The 16,382-nt window shown below is 44.2% G+C and overlaps 1 protein-coding gene across 2 annotated transcripts in view; it reads right to left on the bottom strand.

Annotated features, from left to right (window-relative positions):
• Positions 1-16,382, bottom strand: part of nt5dc1 (5'-nucleotidase domain containing 1) — a 764,356-nt gene that overhangs the window by 454,980 nt on the left and 292,994 nt on the right. The window lies entirely within an intron of this gene.

Below are 16,382 nucleotides of genomic sequence, written 5' to 3'. Positions count from 1 at the left end.
AACTTCAAACTCGTGTTTTATGTTGATATAAACACATGATACAATTGCCCCTCCACCCATTAGAGATGGGGTGCATTTCAACACCGGGAACCTCATTTAGATACATTACCATGTAATTTTCAGACTCCTACACAGGAATCATCTGCCTCTCCATCAAAAAATCCATCCAAGGTGGAGTGATGGCAGAATAGCATGAAGCAAATACGGTCTCTGAAGGCATACATCTGGCTAGTGGACATCCCAGGGGAGCTCAGCACTCAAAGCAGAGAGGCTCATGCCTGGACACTGCCCGGCACGGCCTGAGTAGTGCCTGGGCAGTTCCAGAAATGCCTGGGCAGGTGCCAGGCTGCCCGGGTGGAGGTGCCCGGGTGGGTTCCAGGGTTAATTGGTTGGTTGCTGAGGCAGCTTTTAAAGATGCCACGCTGCTCCTCGCGTTTCAAAATTGCTCTCGGAGCGAGTAAATCAGAGGGCGCCTCGCCAGCGATACATCATGGGGCCCACATTTGATTTTTTTTTCTACGTCCCAGGCTATATGGGGAGAAAGTCACAATTGTCATCAGAGGCTTCAACGCCTCCTTTCTCGCCTTTGTCAATGTCCAGGAGAATCTCATCCTTTGTCTCAGGCATCGTGCTGCAGTACCTCTTCATGCCACTGCAGGCGGGACATCCATCCAAGTGAGGGCGAATGTCCTGCCTGCTGTCAATGAATGCTCATTTGAGTGGGAAATGACAGGGGGCCTGTCAGAGTCGGCAAGGTGCATACAACTGTCCGCATGATGGGTGCCAAGCGCACACCATACTGAAAATTCAGGCCATGGAGTCAAATTTAAACAGACCTGCTCAGTTGATTTCAACAGCACCATTTATGTTTTGTTGAAATAAAAGCTTTGTAATCAATGATTAGCACATTGAAGACTGCTAGTCGTGTTGCTGCTCTGAACAATGATAAAGAGTCAATGTGATTGTTTAGCAGTTGGAAAAATTAGTCTGAATCAGATGTAATCATTTAATTTAGGAGGACAAAATTAGCATGTTCTAACATAATTATGCAGTTGATTCCTTCACATACAAATTAGTACCTTTACTTTCTCAGCTGTATAGGAAGTGTTCAAAATATTCCTGTTTTAGTTAGCCATCTAATGACAGGAAAAATCAAGAAGAAATCTTATATTGCAACGTCAATTATTCATGAACCTTTTAAAAAAAAAAAAAAAAAACAGTATTTGGATACAATGGGCACGATCTAGCAAAATAGTAGAGACAGAGTCCCATAGTGCGTGCGATTAGCTGGGTGTTTCGCGGCCAAGGCCGCACCTTCCTTGCACTGAGGAATTTCGGCGAGTGGCACTTTTAGAAAATGCCATCATGGTCTCTCGAGCCCCGAGGTGACCCCGGAACCCCCTCCCCCCTCCAGGGGGCTCGAGGACCCCCTACTTCATAAGGGGGTCCTCGAGCCCCCCTCACACCCTCCTTCACACTCACGTAGGACAGCCCCCGGCTGATTCCCCGCCGCGTGGAAAATGCCATCTTGGCACCTTGGCAGTGCCAGCCTGACACCCAGGTGGCAGTGGCAGGGTGCCACACTGGCAGTGCCATGGTGCCCGGGTGTCATCCTGCCCAGAGGGCAAACACCTGGGGGCCTCCTCTGGGAGACCACCACGAGTGCCCATTTGTGGAGACCAGCACTGAACAACATTCGGCCGAGGTCTCCAAGGTGAGGAGTTAGAGCCTATGCCTTGATTAGATCTTCGGAATGCATATTAGAGTGAGACTAGCTGTCTCACTCCAATATGCAGATTTACCAGAAATTGATCCCGCCCACAATGGGTGTGGTTCACATCATGGCATTTCCTGAGATCATGTTACATCTTGCGAAGCGTGACGAGCCAGATAGATCTGGAAGTGGGATCCCCCGGCATCCACAGGCTGCTTTTAAGGCACAACGCAACGGGTAGATCTCACCCAATGCGTTATTTTAAATTTTCAGCTGTACGTTTTAAATAAATACAGAAACTGAACAGTTAAAATTTGGAGATGTAGCGTTTCCAAAATGTATCAGTGGACATTGTGAGTCATGAATCAGTATTTAAAATTATGCTACCTAACAGCCTCATATTATTTCCATAGGAATAAACACCTACTCTTGGAAACTGAATGCTTCCCAATCAAAACTTGACATAATAGGGTCTCAATAGACCTCCCACTATCATGCTGCCTTCATATTTAATATGAAGCATGAATTAGAAATCCTGACATTATCATTTAAGGTGGATTTGAGGAAGGAGGTTTTAATCAGTAGGGGAATTGCAGGTTACGGAGAGAAGGCAGGAAAGAGGAAAGTGAGCATTAGATCAGCCATGATCTTATTAAATGGCGGGGTTGATTCGAAGGGCTGAATGGCCTACTCCTGTTATATTTCCTATTGGCTTATGGTCTTATAACTGTCACAATTATGTTTCTGTTATTGGCCACGAAGCAAATGTAGCATGTAAAGTAAGCAAAATATTGTATCCTGTCAGTTAAGATGGCAATGATTCAATCTTTAGAAAGGTTGCTCTTGTCTCTGCTTTTTAAGAAGAGCAACATCACAGGATAAAACTGCTACCTCCCAAAACCTCAATGATTTAAGAGGGTTTTGACCTCCACTCCTGGTAACATGCAATAGATTACCTCTCAATGACAGTAACAGAATAAGTTTATTTCTCTTCTGTCTTTGAAAGAACTACCAAAAATATGATTGTATGGAGGAAACAGAGCTGAGGATATTGGATTTTTAAGAGACTTGCACCCAAAATGACTCTTCCAACCGACTGCAGATGTACCTTGTTCCGCTCTAATAGAAAGTGTACTAAAACCTCATACAATGTGCAGCAAAGCCGTTCCAATTCAGAGCCTATCAATGACTCCATAGAATCCCTACAGTGCAGAAGCATGCCATTTGGCCCATCCAGTCGACAGCGACTCTCCGAAAGAGCACCCTACCTAGGCCCCCTCCCTATCACCTTAACCCCAACTAACCTGTTGGACATTAAGGGTCAATTTCTTCCGCTCAGCAGCAATGCCTGTCAAGTCATGAAGTTTTTACCGACCCAATGATACGTCCCATTTTCTCCAGGACCCCAGCTGTGGTAGAAATGGGCAGCGCAACATATCCCAGTTAAGTTCAGCTCGCCTAGTAAAAATCAGGGAAAGGAAACATATTCAGCTAAGTTCTTAAAAAGTCCAGATTTTTAATAAATGAGTTAGTGAATGGCTGTGTGAGTGAAACGGGAGGTGGGTGAGTGAAGTAGGTGGGTCGGTGGTCAGGTGGAGTGGGTGGGGTGTAGCTTGGTAGTCAGACTGCATGAGTCATTGGGGAGGTGGTCATTCATGTCGGGAGGGCTGGTTGGGTGGTCAAGGGGGTAGTTGGGTTAGGGGTTGATGAGGGGGGAAGAGGTTGATTGTGAAGATACCCAGCTGTTAGACCAGCTATTGAATTGTCTAATATTTCCCGGTTAAGTATCCAGAGAAGTTGCAAGTATCTAGTCCAAGTCGACGCTCAGGGCTAGAGACACTCCCAGAGGGTCCCAGGCACCAGGAAATGAAAGTTTAAACTTCCCAGGAACTCCCACACATGTCCAGTGTCAAAACATCTGTGAGGTCCTGAAGCACGTTGCCCAATGATCATCCCATCTCTGACAATCCAGGGGCAGGAAGAATTATGCAAATAATTCCATCAACGTTCACTATTAGTTTTGATTTTGTGTAGCCAAGAAACATGGTGCACAAGGGAGTTGTGGTAAGCAGGCCAAGAGAGAAAAAAAAACTTTATTTTATTACCTCCTTCAGTGAAGAAATGTTCAGCATTGCCCATCATTCCAAATTAAAAGGTATTTCAAAATATTAAAATGTAATATTGTATCATAAAAAGCAGCTGGGTGAAGCGATTAACTACAGGCATGGTGGTGTGCAGAACAAATGGCAAAATTTGCACTCGTAGTGGAAGCCTCATCAATTGGAACACATCAGAAATATTAGTATTTTAAAAATATTCTTTCATGGGCTGTGAAGATGACAGTAAGCCCAGCAACTATTCTCCACTCCTAAATGTCCTTGAGAAGTTGGTGGTGAGCCACCTTTTGAACTGCTGCAGCCCATGTAGTATAGGTGCACCCACTGTGCTGTTAGGGAGGGAGTTCCAGGATTTTGAACCAGTGACAGTGAAGGAACGGCGATATATTTCCAAGTCATGATGGTAAGTGGCTTGCAGGGGAACTTCCATGTGTTGGTGTTTGTCTGCTGCTCTTTTTCCTCTAGGCGGTAGAGGCCGCAGGCTTGGAGAGTGCTGTTGAAGCAGCCTGGGTGCTGTAGTACATCTTGTATGTGGCACACGCTGCTGCCACTGTGCATTGGTGGTAAAGAAAATAAATGTTGACGTTTTTGGATGGGTATCCAACCAAGTAGGCTGGTTTGTCCTAGATGATGTTCAGCTTCTTGAGTATTGTTGGAGCTGCGCTCATCCAGGCAAGTGGAGAATATTCCATCATACACCTGACTTGAGCCTTGTAGATGGTGGACAAGCTTTGGTGAGTCAGGAGGTGAGTTACATGTTGCTGAATTCCCAACCTCTGACCTGTTCTTATCACAAAGGAATTTATGTGGTTGGTCCAGTTTGTGGTCATTGGTAACCCCCAGGATGGTGATAGTGGGGAATTCAGTGATGGCAATGCCATTAAATGTCAAATAGGAGTTGGTTAAATTCTCTCTTGTTGAAAATGGTCATCTCCTGGCACTTCTGTGGCGTGAATGTTATTTGCCACTCATCAGCCCAAGCTCGAGTGTTATCCAGGTATTTCTGCATATGGGCATGGACTGTTTCAGTATCTGAGGAGTCACGAACAGTGCTAAACTTTGTGCAATGATCAGCAATTATCCCGACTTCTCACCTGAGGATGGAGGGAAGATCATTGAAGAAGCACTTGAAGATGGTTGGGACGAGGACACTACCCTGAGGAACTCTTACAGCGCTATCCCAGGACTGACATGGTTGACCAAACAACAGTCACCTTCCTTTGTGCTAGGTATGACTCAAATTCCCATTGACTTCAGTTTTGCTTGATACTACACTCGGACAAATACTGCCTTGATGTCAAGGGCAGCCACTCTCACCAAACCTCTTTTGTCCATGCAATGGTGCAATGAGGTCAGGAGCCGAGTAACCCTGGCAGAACCCAAACTGAGCGTCAACAAACAGGTTATTACTGAGTAAATGCCATTTGATAGTGTTGTCAACAACGCCTTCCATCACTTTGCTGATGTTCAGGTGTAGATTGATGTGGTTATAATTGACATGGTTGGATTTGCCCTGCTTTTTGTGTGCAGGACATACCTATACAATTTTCCACATTGCCGGGTCGATATCAGTGTTGTAGCTGTACTATTACAGCTTGGCTAGGGTGCAGCTAGTTCTGGAGTGCAAGCCTTCAGTACGATTGCTGGAATGTTGTCAGGGCCCATAGCCTGTGCAGTATCCATGCCTTCAGCTAATTCTGGATATCAAGTGCAATTAACCAAACTGGCTGAAGTCTGGAATCTGAGATGCTGGGGACTTCAGGAGGAAGCGGAGGTGGATCATCCACTCTACATTTCTGGCTGAAAGGACAGCACAGTAGCGCAATGGTTAGCACTGCTGCCTCATGGTGCCGAGGACCCGGGTTAGATCCCAGCGTCAGGTCACTGCCCGTGTGAAGTTTGCACATTCTCCCCATGTCTGCGTGGGTCTCACCCCCACGACCCAAAGATGTGCAGGGTAGGCGGATTGGCCACACTAAATTGCTCCTTAATTGGAATTTTTAAAAAAAGACTTCTGGCTGAAAATGGTTGCAAACGCTTCAGCCTCGTCTTTTGCACTTGTATGCTGGGCTCTCCCAACATTAAGGATGGGGATTTTTGTGGAGCCTTCTCCTCCAATTAGTTTAATTGTCGACCACTGTTCCCGAATAAATGTGGCAGGCAAGGACAAGGAGAGAAAACCTGGACCCTGGTGCTTCTCCTGTTTCTGGGTACCTTATCCCCTCCAGGTCCTTTAACCCTCACCCTCCTCAATCATGCGTGCTATTTTTTCCCTTTTCAAGATTCAGCAATCAATTCACAAATCAATCACAGTGTCCCAGGAAAATGATCATTTCCATCGTTTGCATCTGGTTACAAATATCATCTGACATATATGTGGCATGTGTAATTAATAACATGAACAACAACAATATTATGCAATGTTATTTTGTGTGCATCCTATAGGTGATCTCACCTTGACCATTAAACAAACCAGACAGTACAAATTTTAGTTGAACAGCATCATGCAATATTGTTAACTTGTCAGGAAAATTTCCTATTCGTTATTTTCAACACTTTGCAGATGATAATTAATTTTTTTTTCTTTATTTTTTTTAAAATTTAGATTACCCAATTCATTTTTTTCCAATTAAGGGGCAATTTAGCGTGGCCAATCCACCTACCCTGCACATCTTTGGCTTGTGGGGGTGAAATCCGCACAACACGGGGAGAATGTATAAACTCCACACGGACAGTGACCTAGAGGCGGGATCGAACCTGGGACCACGGTGCCGTGAGGCTGCAGGGCTAACCCACTGCGCCACCGTGCTGCCCCTATGATAACTAATTTTGATGACTGCCTCGCTAACATGTTCTGCACATTGCACCATACAGGAAAGATTCCATATTTGTCAGCCAGATTACAAGAAAATCTTTACAGTTTTGTTTTATATGTTGTGCTATTTTGTACAGAAAAGAAAGGCTGTCTCCTGCTGCAGCTTGCTTTGCTTTATTCATTATCGTAATATATAAAACAAAACCGTAAAGATTTTCTTGCAATCTGGCTGGCAAATATTGAATCTTTCCCTTATGGTGAGTTGTCCGAAGTTGGGAGGCAGGGGAAGAGGAGAATGCGTAGTCCCATTCATTTGCTGTTGCCTAAGCTCTTTCATGCCTCCCGGGATGCACTAACATAGCATTCACTTACCTCACTCAAGATCACTCAATGTGAAATTCCTGAGGATAGGATCATGCGGAGGACGTCAAAGGCAGCCGGGTCTGGCTTGGCACAAGGCTGAGTGACAGCATCACCGGGCCTGCTTTCGCATGGTTACTGGCGGAAACTACCTCCTATTCTTTCATCTTCTGCTTCTCCTTGACCTCGGCAAGATGTTACAAATTGTTCAATACAGCTGAAAGACTCCTACATTGTGGCCAGCCCCTCCAAACACAGGTTACCTCTCTCCCACCTTTGCTGCTCCTCCAGTCATATATTCTGTCTCTGGAGGAATGACGAGGTGAGACAAGAGGGAGCCTGTGATTGGAGGAGCTGGAGCAATCAGTAACTTGAGGAGTGAGTGCACGGTCTTCTCTCATCTAGTTTGCCAATAGATTCAACAGGCCTGAGCAACTTCAAGGCAGGATAACATTTGAGCTTCAAAAGATAGACCGCAGCAGTACAATCACACCTGCAGATCTGTCCATACATTATAGCCTAATTTCTTTTTCATAGATCAAATGAAGTGTATTGCTAGATGACCTTTAGAGACCAATCAGTATGAGGCAGAGAGAGGAACAGATAGCACCTTTCAAAGTCACTGGAAAAGAAGCTTGGTAAGGAAATCAGCAGAAATAAAAGAACGGAGGAACTTGCATATTCCCAGCAGATCATGTCAGCAAACAGCAACCTCAACTGGATAGGAGCAGCAGGGGCAGCATCAATGGACCAGACTGACCATTTTTTGCATCCAGCACAGCCACTTCCATGATGTGAACTACAGCAGGTTGCAAGGACACTGGGTATTACATAGATACATAGAAGATAGGAACAGGAGAAGGCCTTGTGTCCCTTCGAGCCTGCTCTGCCATTCATCACAATCATGGCTGATCATCCAACTCAATTGCCTAATCCTGCTTTCTCCCCATAGCCTTTGGTCCCATTCTCCCCAAGTGCTATATCCAGCCGCCTCGTGAACATATTCAAAGTTTTAGCATCAACTACTTCCTGTGGTCATGAATTCCACCTGCTCACCACTCTGTGAAGAAATGTCTCCTTATATCTGTTCAAAATGGTTTACCCCGAATGCTCAGACTGTAACCCCTGGTCCTGGACACACCCATCATTGGTAACATCTTCCCTGAAAAACCTGTCTAGTCCCGTAAAAATTTTACAAGTCTCTATGAAATCCCCCCTCATCCTTCTGAACTCCAGCGAGAACAATCCCAACCTAGTCAATCACTCTTCTTATGACAGTCAGGCCATCCCTGGAATCAGTCTGGTAAACCTTCACTGCACTCCCTCGAGAGCAAGAACATCCTTCCTCAGAGAAGGACACCAAAACTACACACAATACTCCAGGTGTGGCCTCACCAAGGCCCTGTATAATTGCAGCAACACATCCCTACTTCTATACTCGAAACCTCTCGCAATGAAGGTCAACATACCATTAGCCTTCTTTACCGCCTGCTGCACCTGCATGCTTACCTTCAATGACTGGCACCCAGGACCCGATGCACACACCCCTCTCCCAATTTATAACCATTCAGGTAGTAATCTGCCTTCCGGTTTTTGCTTCCAAAGTGAATATTATTACACTTCCTTGCAGAAACACTATTAAAACATAGATCATTTATATGGTGAGAGTTTGCATGTTCAATATAAAGAAATGGAGTAAATGCTGAAGGCATGGCGAAGTTCCTGAACTTCATATTATTCTACCTCCAGTTACCTACAAGCTTCAGGTGAAACAAATAACCATAATAATAATGAAGTAGAAGTTGTTTATCGGAAACTTAGCTATTTTCCTGTTTAACTTTGTAATTGCAATATTTCGCAGTCTTGTCCTTTTCTAAGAGATTGTCCCCACAGGTCCCTGGAGTAGGGACTGTTTTCAGTATCAAGGGTGAGAAGGAGAGTTTGGGGATTGAGTCTCCCATTATACGTCACACTTCCTATTCAGTCCCACTTACTTCAGTGATAAGTATACCAATAACAGGCATGTGCTTTAATGGGAAGTTAAAACAATTCCTCCTTTTTTATGACTCTGACCAAGTCCACTCTTAGCCCCATGTATGTCCAAAGAGAGCTTTGCTCAGTATGAGAATGCAGGTTTAATCTGATAAGGGTGAATAAATTTGCCACTCAGGTTAAGTGAGATCCCAGTGGTCAGTGTTCTGCAAGATCTCCTGAATGGGTGGTGGTGCCTGGTTCACAGACAAGTTAGCCTCCCCAGAAAGAAAGCACTCGGTCCATTAGTGAACGGAGGATCTCAGCTATTACTGTGGGGTGGCAATTGGATTGGGAGACGCAAATAGCTGAACAAGTATATCCCTTGTTCAATATTGTTAGTAATGGCTTGACAGAAAAGCCAAAGGGACTAAAAATGCACCAACAATTAGAAGCATTGATGCTAATCAATACTTTTGCTGCTACAGAGTGCATTGTTTCATCCTTCCCAAAGTAATTAATACTCTGATATTGTAGATTCAACGCTTTTGTTATTGCCAGGACCTGCAAAAAGAGGCCAGATTAAAATTCAGTAAATTTAAAAAAGAGGCCATCAGAAATGATACACAGTTGTTCTGTTTAATATATCTATTGTGTGCAGATGGACAAAGCCCTGTTTTGTTGCACAAGTCTGAGCTAAAAAGAGCAGAGTAAATGTGAATTTGATGCTGCTGAAAAACTCTAGGTATACAAACCATTACTTGCGCCAACAGAAATGCCATTTTGGGGATATCCCTGACACTGATCCCTTACGAATATTTGTTAAAATTTGATGTGTGTTCAGTGGATAGGACTTGGACTGCGGCGCTGAGGACCCGGGTTCGAATCCCGGCCCTGGGTTACTGCCCGTGTGGAGTTTGCACATTCTCCCCATGTCTGCGTGGGTTTCACCCCCACACCTTAAAGATGTGCAGGCTAGGTGGATTAGCCACGTTAAATATCCCCTTAATTGGAAAAAAACCCAAAAAATAATTGGGTACTCTAAATTTAAAAAAAAAATTTGGGCGTGTGTTTAAGTTCAAAAAAGCAATTATTTATCTTATTCCGTTTTCATTGAAACCTGAAACAGACTAGTTTTGAATCCAGCCGCTCCCAAAGTATACCTCTGCGCAACCCAAGAGACCAAGAAATCTGGTGCTTTACCTCTTGCCCTGACACACATTTCATTTTAATTTTCTTCCCCTTCCAGCTCGACATGATCAATGTGATTATAGACAGGTTTCATTTCCAACTGCTTTCTCTAAACCTCCCCCTCCTCTCTCCTTCCCATCTCGAAAAGCACACCCTCCTTCTCTGACCATGCGTGTTTCTTTTTCCCAATGAGTTGAAAGTCTAAATGCCAGAGTCATTGATGGAAAAATATAATCAATATTCACTGAAGATTATAAGAAGAACTTTTGAAGTCAGAGCACAGTTGGGAGAGGCATGATCTATGATCTGTCTTTCCCCCACCTGCTGCTCCTCCAATCACTGCTCTGCTGTCAGTTTGACCTTTGGGCAGCTTCGTGATTGACCGGCTTAAAAAAAATTCCGACCGACAGTTCTAATTTTTAAAAAGTTGGTCTTTCAGGTTTGAAGCTGAGGCTGGAAGACGAGAAATCAATTTACAGCAACAAGTCCAAGCCCCCCAAGCTCTGAGACACCGCCCACGAGTGTTTTGTCGCAGGTGCACACCCCTTCTCCCGGGCCTTCGTGGCAGGGTGCACCAGAGCTTAGATCTGATCCATTGGTTGTGGGAACCCCTAGCACTGTCCATCACGTCACTTGCCGCTTTCGCTGTTTGGCATGCAAGTGATCCTCTTCTGTAGCTGCAGCAGGTTGCCACCTCATTTTTAGGAATGTCTGCCCCTGAACCAAGGTTAAGATAATCTAATTTAGATTTTCAATAGTCTGAGCAAGATTTAAACCTGTAACCTCCTCCACAAAGGTACAGAATTTCAGGCCACATAACTTCCCAATGCCGCAGGTTTTAAACTCCTTCCCACACTGGTTGCTTTCTCCATTCCAACCTATCTGCTGCCAATCACATCCGTCCTGCTGTCCCACCACTCTCCCATTGGCGGCACATACCTCCCCAAACCCCATTTTTAAAACTCTTTTATGGAAAACCATCCTCAACTGTAATCCCAATCCTCAGGGCCAAGCAATATAACATTATATTGCCTTCCCCAAACGCTGGCCAAAAATGCCTCAATCCATTTATCTCCACTAATCTGAATTCCATTATCTTCCCTCTCTCTCCCTCACTGTCTTCTCTATCCCCCGCTCCCCACAACCACCACCATTTCTCTCGGGACGGTCCATTGCCCCATACCTGCTTCTCATTCTTCTCTCCATTCCTCACTTGCCTTGTTATTTGTCTCCTCCTCCCCTTCACCCTCTGTTTTCCCACACTGGTGAGAATAACCCAAACCCACTAACCTGTTTTCATTTGAAAAATGTGAATTAATTTTGAATCTTCATGATTAATCCAATAGGAGGCCCACTCGTAACCGTGGAGCATAATATTACTGGAATGCAACATCTTGACCTTTGGGCATGTCTACAAAATTATGAGGGGCATAGACAGAGTGGATAGTCAAAGACTTTCTCCCAGGGTAGAGGGGTCAATTCTTAGGGGGCATAGGTTCAAGGTGCGAGGGGCAAGGTTTAGAGGAGATGTATGAGGCAAGTTTTTTTTTTTTTTTTTTTTACACAGAGGGTAGTCGGTGCCTGGAACTCGCTGCCGGAGGAGGTGGTGGAATAGTGACGTTTAAGGGGCATCTTGACAAATCATGAATAGGATGGGAATCGAGGGATATGGACCCCTTAAGTGTTGAAGATTTTAGGTTAGCATGGTCGGCGCAGGCCTGGAGGGCCGAAGCGCCTGTTCCTGCGCTGTACGTTTTTTTGTTCTTTGTTCTTTGAATTGGGGTAATATTTGTTGCTGTGGGGGGACAACTAAAACGGCAATAGTTGGATCATTCACCCCTTGTGCAGTCTGACTGAAAAGGCAACAAGTCCCAATGACACCAAGTCTGCCTTTTTTATATTATTAAAACGACCCGAGTGGCTTAATCATTGCCGCACGGTGGTTCAATAGCTAGAACTGCTGCCTCACAGCGTCAGGGGCGCAAATTTAATTCCGGCTTCGGGTGACTGTCAGTGTGGAGTTTGCACGTTCTCCCATAGTCCATAGCTGTACAGGTTAGGTGGATGGATCATGCTAAAATTACCTCTTAGGTGTTTAAAGATGTGCAGGTTAGGTGGATTAAGAAGATGAAAATGAAAATCGCTTGTCACAAGTAGGCTTCAAATGAAGTTACTGTGAAAAGCCCCTAGTCGCCACATTCCGGCGCCTGTTCGGGGAGGCTGTTACGGGAATTGAACCGTGCTGCTGGCCTGCCTTGGTCTGCTTTCAAAGCCAGCGATTTAGCCCTGTGCTAAACAGCCCCTAGGGCAGATAGGGCGGGAGGATTGGGCCCAAGTAGAGTTCTCTTTCAGAGTGTCGATGCAGACTCGAGGGCCAAATGTCCTCCTTTAGCACTGTAGGGATTCTATGGATTGTGTCTTTAGTTTTGATTTAGAATGAATTAACTATTTACCTCCTATGTTCTGGACCAACAGTTCTGTCATGATTCATGACTGATAGTGATAATGTCGTGGAATTCTCAACCTAACAGCTTTGTGGGGGCACTACCACAAGAATGGCAGTGATTCAAAAACATGAGACACCTACTCAGTGATTGGAAATGGAAGCTTAATGTGGCCTTCCCAAAATTGTTGCTATTCTGGAGTGAAAGAAAAACACTTAATTTTACTCAGGAAGTTTCCAGTACAAATTACTCAGTGAACATAGTTGCAAAGTTAATCAAACCACCAGAATATCATTACACATGCCTCGGTCTATTTTCCGAGTCTGGACAGATCTCTGATCCCACTCAGTTTGCAAGAACTTAAAAAGCTTTGTTATCAAGCATTGCTGACACTTGTCTGTCTGATTATACTTTCAATCACTGGGCCCCTTTAAACCAGCACGATGAAAGCATGACCCGCATCATCTAATCACATCTTGGCCTCTCTCCATATTCCTCTGGAATCCGCCATCAGCTCCTGCTAGCATCTTTTTATTGCCTTTAAAATCTTCATTCCCTAATGTTTCGCTTCCCTGTCGCCACCCCCAAACCTGACCCCGGAAGCTCATCCCCAGTTTTTTCCAAGACATCTTCCTCGGCTTCAGCACTATACATCATCTCACATAGCTTCTCTAATTCCATGATGATCTTGATCACAGATTTCCCTCACCGCCCCCCCCCCCCCCCCCAACATCTGCTGACCCTTTATCATTCCATTCTCTATATGTGCAACTGCCTCCAAGTCATTTATAATTGCATTTTAAAACCCCCAACTCCCACGCCTTTGGTCTATCATTCGTGATCATTTCTGCAGCTGTCGATCTGATCAAGCACTGTCCCCACCTACACCATTGATCTATTTAGCCTTGGTAAAGCATCTACTCTCTCCCATACTGTTGGGGCCCAAAAGTTTTCTTCCTCAAATTTAAGGCGTATAGGGTTGGCAATATCCCGCTCACATTTGATTCAGGCGTCCGTAATCAAATCTGACAAGAGTGAGATTTTTCCTGAGTGCTAGCATTCCACCCGAGTTGTCAGGTGCAGAGTTCAAACCCTACTCAGAGACCAGAATTCGGATTCAAAGCGTTAGGAGCACCTCGGCCACAAGGTGTCCACTCAGCTACCTCTGCGCTTTCCCTTGTAACCCCAGGCCACCCAAGTCATCTCTAGCCCTGAATTTCTTTCTTTTAGTTTCTCTCCTATCTGTGAGCTTATTTTGTTCATGAGACATACCGGGTGATCCCTTCATCCACTTCTTGTTAAACTGCTGCCCATCCGATTTGCACTCCTGTAACCTCACATTATAGAGATTATTCTCCTCAGTTGCACTTCCCCCCCTCATCATTTAAATTCGAAACTGCCATCATCATCAACCTTCTCAAAAACAATCCTCCTCCTTCCCTACAAACTACCACCTCATCTCCAAAAGTCCTTAAACAATTTGCCATCTCTCAAATCCAGGCCCATCTTTCTCATAGAGGAATCTTAACAGACAGCTTTCCAGGAAATAGCTCTAATCAAAGGTGCAAACAGTATGTTATGTGAGGTGACCACTGTATATTTTCTTCAATTTTGTCTGCAGCCTTCAGTACACTTTTTTTCTGTTGTTCAGCTCAGGGAATGCCCTCATTTGGCAACATCCCTACCTTGACATTCATCAGTAGTATCTTCTCTTCTTGTCCCTGCACCATCACCTTCAAAGTCCCCCATGAATATGGCTCCACAGTCTCTTCCTGATTTACATGCTGCCCATTGGCTATTTCTGAAGCGGTGCATGTTGAGGACACCTCACCACCACTTATTCGGATTTCTTCACTCTATCTGTGCTATCCAGCTTGTTGTCCAACATCCAGTTCTAGATAGGTCACAATTTCCCCAAGTTAAACGCTGGAAAGACGGGGCCATATTATACAACTCTGCCCAATACCACGGATTCCAAGATTAGTCAGCAATCCAACCGTATCAAAACATCTTACAAATAGTGAGAAGATGCTTTTGAATTTTATATTAGATTTGAGAAAGAGGATTTAATAAGGGGATATGGGGTTATAGGGAGAAGACAGGAGATAGGGATGAGAAAAATATCAGCCACGATTGAATGGTGGAGCAGATTCAATGGGCCGAGTGGCCTAATTCTGCTCCTATTTCTTTTGGTCTTATAAGAGAGTCACAACCGCAGTTTTAAATTTAAGTAAGGCAAGGTTTGAAGGTTTGGGAAATAAGGTAACCACAGTAAAACCAGGATAAATGTTAATGGTTAACTGTACAAATAGGGCTAAGTAACCAAATAAGTATTTGTTACAAAACTGGTACATAGCCCAAAAAGGCAAAAGGTCCTGGCTAACTCCCACGTAGGCATTGTTGTTCAGTCTCTGCCTCCTCTTGTACTTTCAAATTCTTCTCAGCTGCTGCCATCACCCTTCTCCCTCGAACAAACCCTGGTCTCCTGGGTCATAACTGACCTGAATGGATCTTCTGACCATATATTTGAGCCAACACGAAGGCCACTTAGTTCCACCTCCATAACATATGTGGATTTTGCCCTGCCCTGTTTCAACTGTTGTTGAAATTCTCATCCATGCCTTTGTTACCTCTCGATTTGGTTACTTCCACACCGTGGGCTGGAATGTATGTGGAGGCCAGTGGCTTAAATTCAATGGTCTGTTAATTGGATTAGGATGGGAATTCCTTCCCAAACTAGAAGAAGTCACGCCTACAAGTGCTGCCGGCTAATCAGACCTCTTGCTCCAACAGTGTCAATGGAAAACTCCTCTTAAACTTTTCTTCTCCAAGGAAAATAGTTCCTACTTATCCAATCTATCTAGGTAGTGAAGTTTCTCATCCCTGGGGCCATCCTTGTGAATCATTTCTGCACTCCGTCTTGCCTTCACATATTTCCTAAAGTGTGATGACCAGAACTGGATGCAATACACTATTGAGGCAAAACCAGTGTTCTATATAATCTTAACATAACTTCCTTGCTTTTATACTCTATGCCTTGTTTAAAAAATCATAGGAAAGCTGCATGTTTTATTCATTATTCTCTCAACCTGTCCTGATTTTCAATTACTTCTGCACTTATACACCCCTTTTAGAATTGTACCCTATATTTCTGAGTGCCTCTCTGCGTTCTTCCTACCAAATAAATTACTTCGCACTTCTCTGCATTAAATTTTGTCTGTCGCTTTTCTGCTCATTCTACCAACCTATGTCCCTTTGGAGTTCTACAAAAACCTTTTCACAGTTCACAATGCTTTTTTGTGTCATCTGCAAGTTTTGGAATTGTGCCTTCTACTCCAAGGTCTAGGTCATTAATATATATATATCAGGAAAAGCAAAGGTCCCAACACCAATCACCGAGAAATTTCACAGCAAACCTTCCAGTCTGGAAAACATCTATTAGCCACTACTCTGTTTCCTGTCACTCAGCCCTATCAGCCATAATCGGATTGAATAGCGGAACATGTGTGAGAATTTAATCCTGCTCCTTTGTCTTTCACCCTCCCCACCCCTCTGCCTTCCAGTCACTGAACAAGAACCTTTGCATCATTATCAAAACTACCTCATTCAACATTGTTTTATACTGTTGTAAATGTTTAATGAAATTGCTACATAGTTCAATTTTCTTCCTGTGATTTACTTCTAATGCTTAAATCACCCAAAATGATGCATAAATTAATAAGTCACTGAAAATTAAACTATTTAACTCTCCTAATTACAGTACTTGAATT

Source organism: Scyliorhinus torazame, chromosome 4 (genome assembly GCF_047496885.1).
Source record: "Scyliorhinus torazame isolate Kashiwa2021f chromosome 4, sScyTor2.1, whole genome shotgun sequence".
Lineage (NCBI taxonomy): Eukaryota > Metazoa > Chordata > Chondrichthyes > Carcharhiniformes > Scyliorhinidae > Scyliorhinus > Scyliorhinus torazame.
Note: the sequence above shows the minus strand (reverse complement) of the source record. Positions and strands in the feature narration are given on the sequence as shown.